General features: G+C 37.8%; 2 non-coding genes across 2 annotated transcripts; both read left to right on the forward strand.

Annotated features, from left to right (window-relative positions):
- The first annotated feature begins 1,149 nt into the window (after positions 1 to 1,149).
- LOC145676258 (5S ribosomal RNA) lies at positions 1,150 to 1,268 on the forward strand. Its single transcript, XR_014129354.1, has one exon. It is a non-coding gene; the product is annotated as a 5S ribosomal RNA (ribosomal RNA).
- Positions 1,269 to 1,445: 177 nt separating this feature from the next.
- On the forward strand, positions 1,446 to 1,564 carry LOC145676236 (5S ribosomal RNA). The gene has a single exon (XR_014129332.1). It is a non-coding gene; the product is annotated as a 5S ribosomal RNA (ribosomal RNA).
- The last annotated feature ends 7,588 nt before the right edge of the window (positions 1,565 to 9,152 follow it).

A 9,152-nucleotide genomic window follows, 5' to 3' on the forward strand; every position in this document is an offset into this window, starting at 1 on the left:
TATATATATATATATATATATACAGTACACATTCCACTATCCGAGGCTTTCCTTTTCTTTTCTTGCTGACGATAAATTACGCTTTTAGAAATGTTGTCTGAAAACAATAAGAATATGTGCAAAAAATACAATCAGAGGTAGAGGTCTTTAACAGGAAATAAGCAAGGGAGTTGAAAAATTTTTTATGCATGTAAAAAATATAGACATGAACCAACTTGTGAAATAAAAAGACCAGAAAACTACTCTTTCTAAATTATGTGTAAACTTTTTACCGAAAACGAAAGTTGCACGAAAGACTTTTTGTCCCTTTTTTGGCCTCCGGTGCTTGGGGTCCCTGGTTCAATCCCACCTCGTGCCGTGTGAACTTTGTCGTGCATAAAGACCGTGCTCATGGGTTTTCTCGGGTTTCTCCCGTTTCCTCCCACTTTCTTCATTCAGTACTCATCATCACCGTCTCCTTTAGCGTAACCGGTATAAGTATGGGACGTAAATCTAAAGATTTCATTTCATTTCCCTTTTCTGCTCATACTGCTGATTATGCGCGATTATGCCAACATCCAACTCCGCGGATAATCGTGCGATTACTGTATATACAACTAATACAGATACGTAATTACATTATCAGTTACAGTATCGGTTTTTATTTACTAATTTGCCTCACTTTATTTGCATCCCTGCAGTAAATAATTCTTATCGATAATAGTTAAAATGTATATTACATTTTAGTGCTTCACGACTGAATGATCATCTGCCTTACGTTATCTCGCAGCTGAAGAGGATGCTACACTGAAAACTACCTTGCGTTATAAAGGGTAAGTGAAACATATCTTAAAAATATCTTTCATACATTTCATTGTGTACATTAAAGAATGTAAGTTTGCCTTTTTCCTGTAATCAATACTTAATAAAGGATTTATTTTTATTTATTTATATACAATTTCATACGTGGTTCGTGATAGTAAACTCGATAGGACACAGTGGCACTATGAACATCCGAATCACTCATCATTCGAACATTCAAATATTTATTCGAATATTAGTATATTCCAAGTAATGTTAACGACGTTAATATGCTTGCCTTTATAGTTAATAATGTCAATTCTTACTTAAAACATACTTCCTTAACAGGACATTGAAGAAAAGGTAGTTGCCAACGGCCATACCATGCTGAATATACCGGTTCTCGTCCGATCACCGAAGTCAAGCAGCATCGGGCCTGGTCAGTACTTGGATGGGTGACCGCCTGGGAACACCAGGTGCTGTTGGTATACTTTTTCTAATTTTGTTTTTCACAAAGACGAATATTCTCACATCGTTCACCACGATAATTTCGTAATCATGCATTACTTAAAACAATTAGCAACGCTTTGCACGCGCTGGTCTTTTTGAGTATTCACCGACAAACCTACGTAGCTACAATAACTCACTCGAAGCCATATGCATTCGCCAACGGCCATACCATGCTGAATATACCGGTTCTCGTCCGATCACCGAAGTCAAGCAGCATCGGGCCTGGTCAGTACTTGGATGGGTGACCGCCTGGGAACACCAGGTGCTGTTGGCATCTCTTTTTCAAATTTCATTATCCTTCAAGTACGAAAATACTAGAAACATTAATTTTATAGTACTTTCAAGAGATAATTTATCAACATTATTTCATAGCGATTAATCGATATTCTAAGCGTTATACCCACTATTTCTTACACTAACAGCCTGTTTATTTGCACGGCACATTAAAATAACCTGATTTCCGATCCGTGTGCACCTACTACTATACTTAACACGGAATGTATTACCACTTTTTAAAAGTAAATTATTATGACTAAGTGTAGATCTCCGGCGAGTAAATGCCTTTCGTATACAAGCACGACACATCTCCGCTATGTGCTTTACTTTTTTACTAACAGCATATAGAAATTGGATTTCAAGGTGTTTCTACATAACAGAATGAAGCAAATTTCGTGATTTAACTCTTTCGAATAATGTGTTGGTCCTGACAAGGACCGTTTGAAATGAAAAATCTTGAAGAAGATTTTTACTTAGAGCTTGTGTACTTGGTAACAGCCTTCGTACCCTCACTTACAGCGTGCTTGGCAAGTTCACCAGGCAAAAGAAGGCGCACAGCTGTTTGGATTTCCCGGCTGGTGATAGTTGACCGCTTATTGTAATGGGCCAAACGAGAAGCTTCAGCAGCAATACGCTCGAAGATGTCATTAACAAAGCTGTTCATGATACTCATAGCTTTGCTAGATATGCCAGTGTCAGGATGCACTTGCTTCAAAACTTTGTAGATGTAAATGGCATAGCTCTCCTTCCTCCTCCTCTTCTTCTTCTTATCTCCCTTGGAGATATTCTTTTGGGCTTTACCAGCCTTCTTTGCAGCCTTTCCGCTAGTTTTTGGTGGCATGATGACTCACTCGTTCAGCAAAATTAGATGTGTCCGCCGATTTATCGACTTCATTTAAATTACAGTACGTGTTTCAATTCGCGCCAACTGCCTTGCTTTTCATTTGATGCACTCGGGTGCACGCTTGAAGTAGTAACAAAACTGACTTGATTCATGGGAGGCCGCAATTGGGCTCAATGAAAAAATAGATGAACTCGCGGATTATTTGGAAGAAAACGAAATAGATATATAATTAGTTAGTGAAACGAACCTAATGACCCAAACAAAAGTAAAAATCTCGAACTATACAATTTACAGGAACGACAAAAATCCGCAAACAAGTAAACTAGGGACCCTAGCTCTTGTTAAAAAAAACATTAAGCACTCAGAAATTAAACTACCTACTCTCAGCACTGTAGAGGCTACGGGTATAAAAATATATTTAAAGAACCAACCCATAACAGTTGTCGGAATATACAACTCCCCGTCCGTACCAATTAACACAGATGACATACGGAAACTTGCAAATATCGCTCCAGCCGTACTACTAGCAGGGGACTTCAATTGTAAACATCCTCTCTTTTGCAGCAGAATAACGAACAATAATGGAACGAGGCTATATAACTACATGCAGGGATCCCCCTTGCAAGTGTTATCGCAACATAGGCCAACTCACTATCCACCAAATGGCAACAGACCAGATGTACTAGACTATGCTCTCCATAAAAACATTAACGGTACCTTGCAAATTTATACTGAAAATGAACTAGATTCAGACCACCAACCGACCGTCATTACAGTAAACGGGAACCCTGAGCTAGAAACTGAACAACTCGGTTTTAACTATAAAAAAGCAAATTGGGAAATATTTAAAAAAGAAGTAGAAAAACGCATTCCAGACAAGTATGAGATAGTAAACAAGGACAACATAGATCAGGCAGTTGAAATTCTAACTAAGGCTATACAAAATGCAACCATAAAAGCAGTACCCAAATTCTCAAATAGTCAATCAATACGCTCTAAGCTACCACAAAGCATTAAAGACATAATTCAACTTAGAAATAGATTAAGAAAAGACTACCAAACCAATAGAAACCCAATCACTAAACATCACATTAATAGACTAAGAAGAACGATCAAATCCGAAATTAAAAACTACAAGGTGTATACTTGGGACAGGAAAGTGCAATCCTTAAAATTCACAGACGGTAGTATTTGGAAAATAACCAAGAACCTTACGAAACCTTACACTCCCACCCCCTCCCTACACGGCGAAAATGGGCTAGTATTTACAGACAAAGAAAAAGCTAATGCGCTCGCGGACACGCTTGAGAAAACTTTCAGACCTAATGACATTGGGGACAATAGAAGGCATGAAAGACTTGTCAAGCAAAAAATAGAATCAATTAAACTAGCAGACTCACAAACATCTGCAAAACGAACCAACAAAAATGAAATCGCAAAACTAATTTCAAAATTAAAACCACTTAAGGCTCCGGGTCATGACAATATACACAACATTTGTATCAAAAATTTGCCGCAAAGAGCAATTCAATTTCTAGTTCAAATCATAAACGCAATAATGAAACTAGCCTACTTTCCCAAAAAATGGAAAATAGCAAAAGTAATAGCGCTACCTAAACCTGGTAAAGATCCCTTGTTTCCACAAAACTATAGACCAATCAGCTTACTATGCACACTTGCCAAACTTACGGAATCAGTATTGCTTGCAAGACTAAAAAGACATATTAAATCACACAAAATCTTAATAGACGAACAATTTGGTTTTAGAAATCACCACTCAACTACGCAACAACTAGTAAGACTGATTGAACACATCACTGATAGTTACAATAAGAACAAAGGCACAGCAGCCTTATTTTTAGACATTGAAAAGGCGTTTGATAGAGTCTGGACTGAAGGACTACTCTACAAACTCAGTACCATTGGAATCCCAGATATATACATAAAAATCTTAATGGCTTACTTGAGCAATAGGACTTTCTATGTAAAAGTAGGATCGGAACAATCCAGCTCCCGCGAGATAAAAGCAGGTGTTCCGCAGGGATCACTATTAGGACCGTTATTATTCAACCTATATATAAATGACATACCGAAACACAACAACACGAACGTGGCGCTATTCGCAGACGACACATGCGTCTTCGCTAATAGTTGGCAACCCAACCAGGCCGTGAATTATATACAAAGGCATGTACCAAAATTAGAAGAATGGTTTGAAAAATGGAAAATCAAAATTAATGCAAATAAATGTGAAGCCATGTACTTTACCAAGCGCAGGAAGACGCCAACACAACAAATAAAAATTTTCAATGAACCAGTAAGATGGTCAACAAATGCAAAATACCTTGGGGTACTACTAGATTCGAAACTAACATTTAAGGAACATATTAACGCACAAATCGGGAAAGCCACAGGTAGGGCTAATGAACTCAAAAGCCTGCTAAGTAGCCAAAATATTAGCGAACATGCCAAAACAATACTCTACAAAACATTAATAAGACCTATCTTAACGTATGCAGCCCCAGCATGGGGACATGCACTGAAGATCAACATACGTAAATTACAAATTTTTCAAAACAAAATAATCAAAATAATTACTAACTGCCCAAGATACACCAGACTAATTCCCCTACAATATAAACTCAACGTCCTACCCATCACAGAAGTAATCAGAAACTTAGCCATTAAATTCTACACAGACAAAGAAAAATCAGAAAACCAACTGATAGCAACATTAGGTAACTATGACATAGGACCATACAACAAGCACAAAAGACCGAAACAACTTTTAACTTAGATAACAAACTGCAATTCACATGTACTCAGGTGATAAAAATTGTAAATACTAAATATAATCTCCTTGTATATAACTCTATAACCATCATATTAGAAATTATATAATAAGTTAACATATATAAAAACAATTAAAATATTAAAAAAAACGGAAAACAACATAAAAACTAAAAAAATATAAAATAAAAATAAAAATAATAAAATAAAAAAAAACATTTTAGTATAAGCAAACGCATGAAATGCGTAAAAGAATATGTGTATAAGTGTGTGTGTGTATATCTATTTCATAAGACCAAAAAAAAAAAAGAGTGTAAATAACAAAACTTGATGTATGTATTGTAGAGTGTATATATTAAGTGTATGTAAATACTATACCCTGTAACTAACCCAACCAAAATATGACGTACCTGAGACATGTAAATTAAATATAAATTACTAATGACAAAAGCCACACAAGTCTCTTTCCAGGTCCAGATGACGAACTAGCGCAGAAAAAGGCCAGATGTCCACGGATTGCATGATAGAAAAAATAACAATAGCCAAACTAACAAAACACTCCCCATTACAGACTACACAGAATTGCATAAAAATTATTAAATTAGGTTAAACTCAAAATAACAACAAGTGAACTATAAAGTACAGACAAGTTTACATGGATTTTTGCCACCCTTCCCAAGTGGTTTTGCCATGTAAATACTTAAGCATGCAGCACGACCGATAATGGGGGTTTTTTCCTGGTTACCAGGTTTTTTATCCCTCTATCAAAACAATAAAATCTTCCTTCGCGCTTTCCTATTTTCTTGTTTACTCTTCCTTCTTTCTATCTTACACTATAACTACAGATTCGCGTGTAAATGTCTTCCGGAAAGATAGAAACCGCGACATACACCCACCGACATAACCTATAGGTTACTAACTGCATGGAGGAGAGGCATGTAGAATGTTGGTTGATGCCTTACTCTCTATCCAGGGCGCGGGCTTTCCCGAGGGGCGTCCTTATTTTAAACTTTTCTGTTTCTGGAGGCCGCAATTTTTCCTCTCATCTTATTACGAAAGAATATTGAACAATGTCTGGTCGCGGCAAAGGTGGAAAAGTCAAGGGAAAGAGCAAGTCCCGCTCCAGCAGGGCTGGCCTTCAATTCTCAGTAGGCAGAATCCATCGTCTTTTGCGAAAGGGTAACTATGCCGAACGAGTTGGTGCTGGCGCTCCCGTGTATTTGGCTGCAGTCATGGAATACCTGGCAGCTGAAGTTCTTGAGTTGGCAGGCAACGCTGCTCGTGACAACAAGAAGACTAGGATTATTCCACGTCATCTGCAGTTAGCTATCCGTAACGACGAGGAATTAAACAAGTTGTTGTCTGGAGTTACAATCGCTCAGGGTGGTGTTTTGCCCAACATTCAAGCTGTACTTCTGCCCAAGAAAACTGAGAAGAAGGCATAAATGTAAGACCTATATCTCATACAAATCGGCCCTTATGAGGGCCACAAACCCCTTTATAGAGGAGATTTATGATTGAAATGAATTGTTTTCGATATACAGACTCATCAAAAGTGTCTGAGATAGTTGCTTAGTTTCATTCGAAATTCTCGCTGCTATTCGATTAATTAGTATGTGTAGTCGTCGATCGTAATTGAAGCCCATAGGAAGTCACACTAACTTTAGAATACTCCAAACAGCGATGTGCTTAGTTCCCACTACATTATTAATTATAAGATCATTACCTTTTGTATTGTCGCTAGCTACATTTTTTTGATATTTGCGTACATCGGGCTCATATTACCCAGAGGACAGGACAGTCGAGCCCAGATTCTCAGCAATGGAAGAAAACCTCATACCACATATTCTCATGTACTTCATGCTAGACAAAGGAATTTCCAACATTCTTAAAGCACTCATGTTTCTCTCTTGCGTTGGCTTGGCTGAAATTACTCTGTTCAATATGTTCTCGACATTTATTATTGTTCATTACTATGCCCCAATGACATCATGAACAGAGCGGATCAGAAAACTTTCCTAAATTTCTTTTGCAACATAGTAATGACATTAAATGCACACTTAAGTACGATTTATTCTTTGCAAGGTCGATATTCATATTTGTGTGATATGTGTTATATGTATATGGTTTGTAATACGCAACTACTCTTATTCTCTGATCTCAGAACTCATTTGCTACTGTGCCCAACGAGCGAGCCTAGGTTTCTTGTAACTACTGCCTTTCTTTAGTAAATAATGTGAAGTATACAATGCATTAACCTACATCTCATATTTGTATTACTCTTTATTTTAGTAACCCGCTACGAAGTGTCATTAATTTACATGTAAATCACAATAGACACTACCGCAAAAGAAAAAAATCGAACCCAAGACCACGTAAACAAGATAAAGGACAAGATTCAGGTTTCTAACGCATTATTCGCCCCTCACAGCACAGTATAGAAGTTGTATAAGCCTCTATACGTACATCCTACTGTCAGAACAGAAATTCCGACTTGCGTTTCGCATCTCTCATGCTCGCTACTTCCAACAAATCGCCAATTTCCAACCAGAACCCCTTCTCCAGCATTAATACTGCTACATGATATGAATACGTATACATGAACGTACATAATGTAAAAAAAAAACGTATGATTTTCTCAAATTAATCTCTCTACGTCTGTAATTTTGTGTGCATCAAAAGGCTTTAATGTAGTTACACGAATTCTTATAATCTAACAGAAAATCGCACAAAGTAAATCTTTCCCTTTATATAAATTTGTTGGCTCTGAAAAGAGCCGTTTATGCCAATTTTATATCCAAAATAGGAGGAACCCCAACTTAACCTCCGAAACCGTACAGGGTTCTTCCTTGCCTCTTCAAGGCATACACAACATCCATAGCTGTCACTGTCTTCCTCTTGGCGTGTTCTGTGTATGTAACAGCATCTCTAATTACGTTCTCCAGGAATACTTTCAATACTCCTCGGGTCTCTTCATAAATGAGACCAGAGATACGCTTCACACCACCACGGCGAGCAAGACGCCTAATAGCGGGTTTGGTGATACCCTGGATGTTGTCACGAAGAACTTTACGGTGGCGCTTGGCACCTCCTTTGCCAAGACCCTTGCCTCCTTTTCCACGTCCTGTCATTTCGATATGTTACTGCTTCGCTCACCACACACGAGAAATACAAGCCCAAGCAGCCCAAGACTCGTGGTTTTGTTCCTTCGATCATGCAGGGAAAGCACGGAGGAAAAACACAAAACGTGTCTAAGCCAATGAGAACTGTCCTTTTCGACTGACTTTATCCAATGAGAAATAGCTTGATTTAACGGTTTTGCTCTTTATATAACTTGACTTCATGAATTGTCACAGATAGACTTCCAAACTTAGCTCTAATCACATTTGCAATTCCACGGATCAATGGACTAAGACTCAATTTTGGAACTGCAGAGGACAAAAATAGATTCCTCAAGAAATTCAAAATTAAGGACTTCGGGCCAAATGCACATTGGTCTACAGAAGACGAACAAATAGAGGATTCACAACGTAAATCCAATCAACGACGTAAAGTATTTACCTGTGTAATTACAGGTGTTCCTACCAACACTAATATTGATGAAATTAAAGAGGAGCTCAAGGATAATCAGATTCCATTCTCTAATATCGTCAGAATACGAAACGACAGAGGACCTCTCCCTTTAATCAGATTCTTCTCCTACGACCCAGACCAGATTAGTTACCTAATAACAAACGGCATCACTATCGGACACCAACGATTTAAAGTAGAACCATCAAGAAGCAGAAGACGTCCCAATCCCTGCAACAATTGCTTTCAATATGGTCATACCACCCCACAATGCAAAAACAAATCTATTTGTTACAAATGTGGCAAGCCACATGTTAGCGCCCAATGCAAGCAAACACCAAACAAGAATTTTTGTCTCACTTGCAATAAATCTGGTCATCGC

This window comes from Thermobia domestica, chromosome 18 (assembly GCF_964235325.1).
Source record: "Thermobia domestica chromosome 18, izTheDome1.hap1.1, whole genome shotgun sequence".
In the NCBI taxonomy this organism is placed as follows: Eukaryota; Metazoa; Arthropoda; class Insecta; order Zygentoma; family Lepismatidae; genus Thermobia; species Thermobia domestica.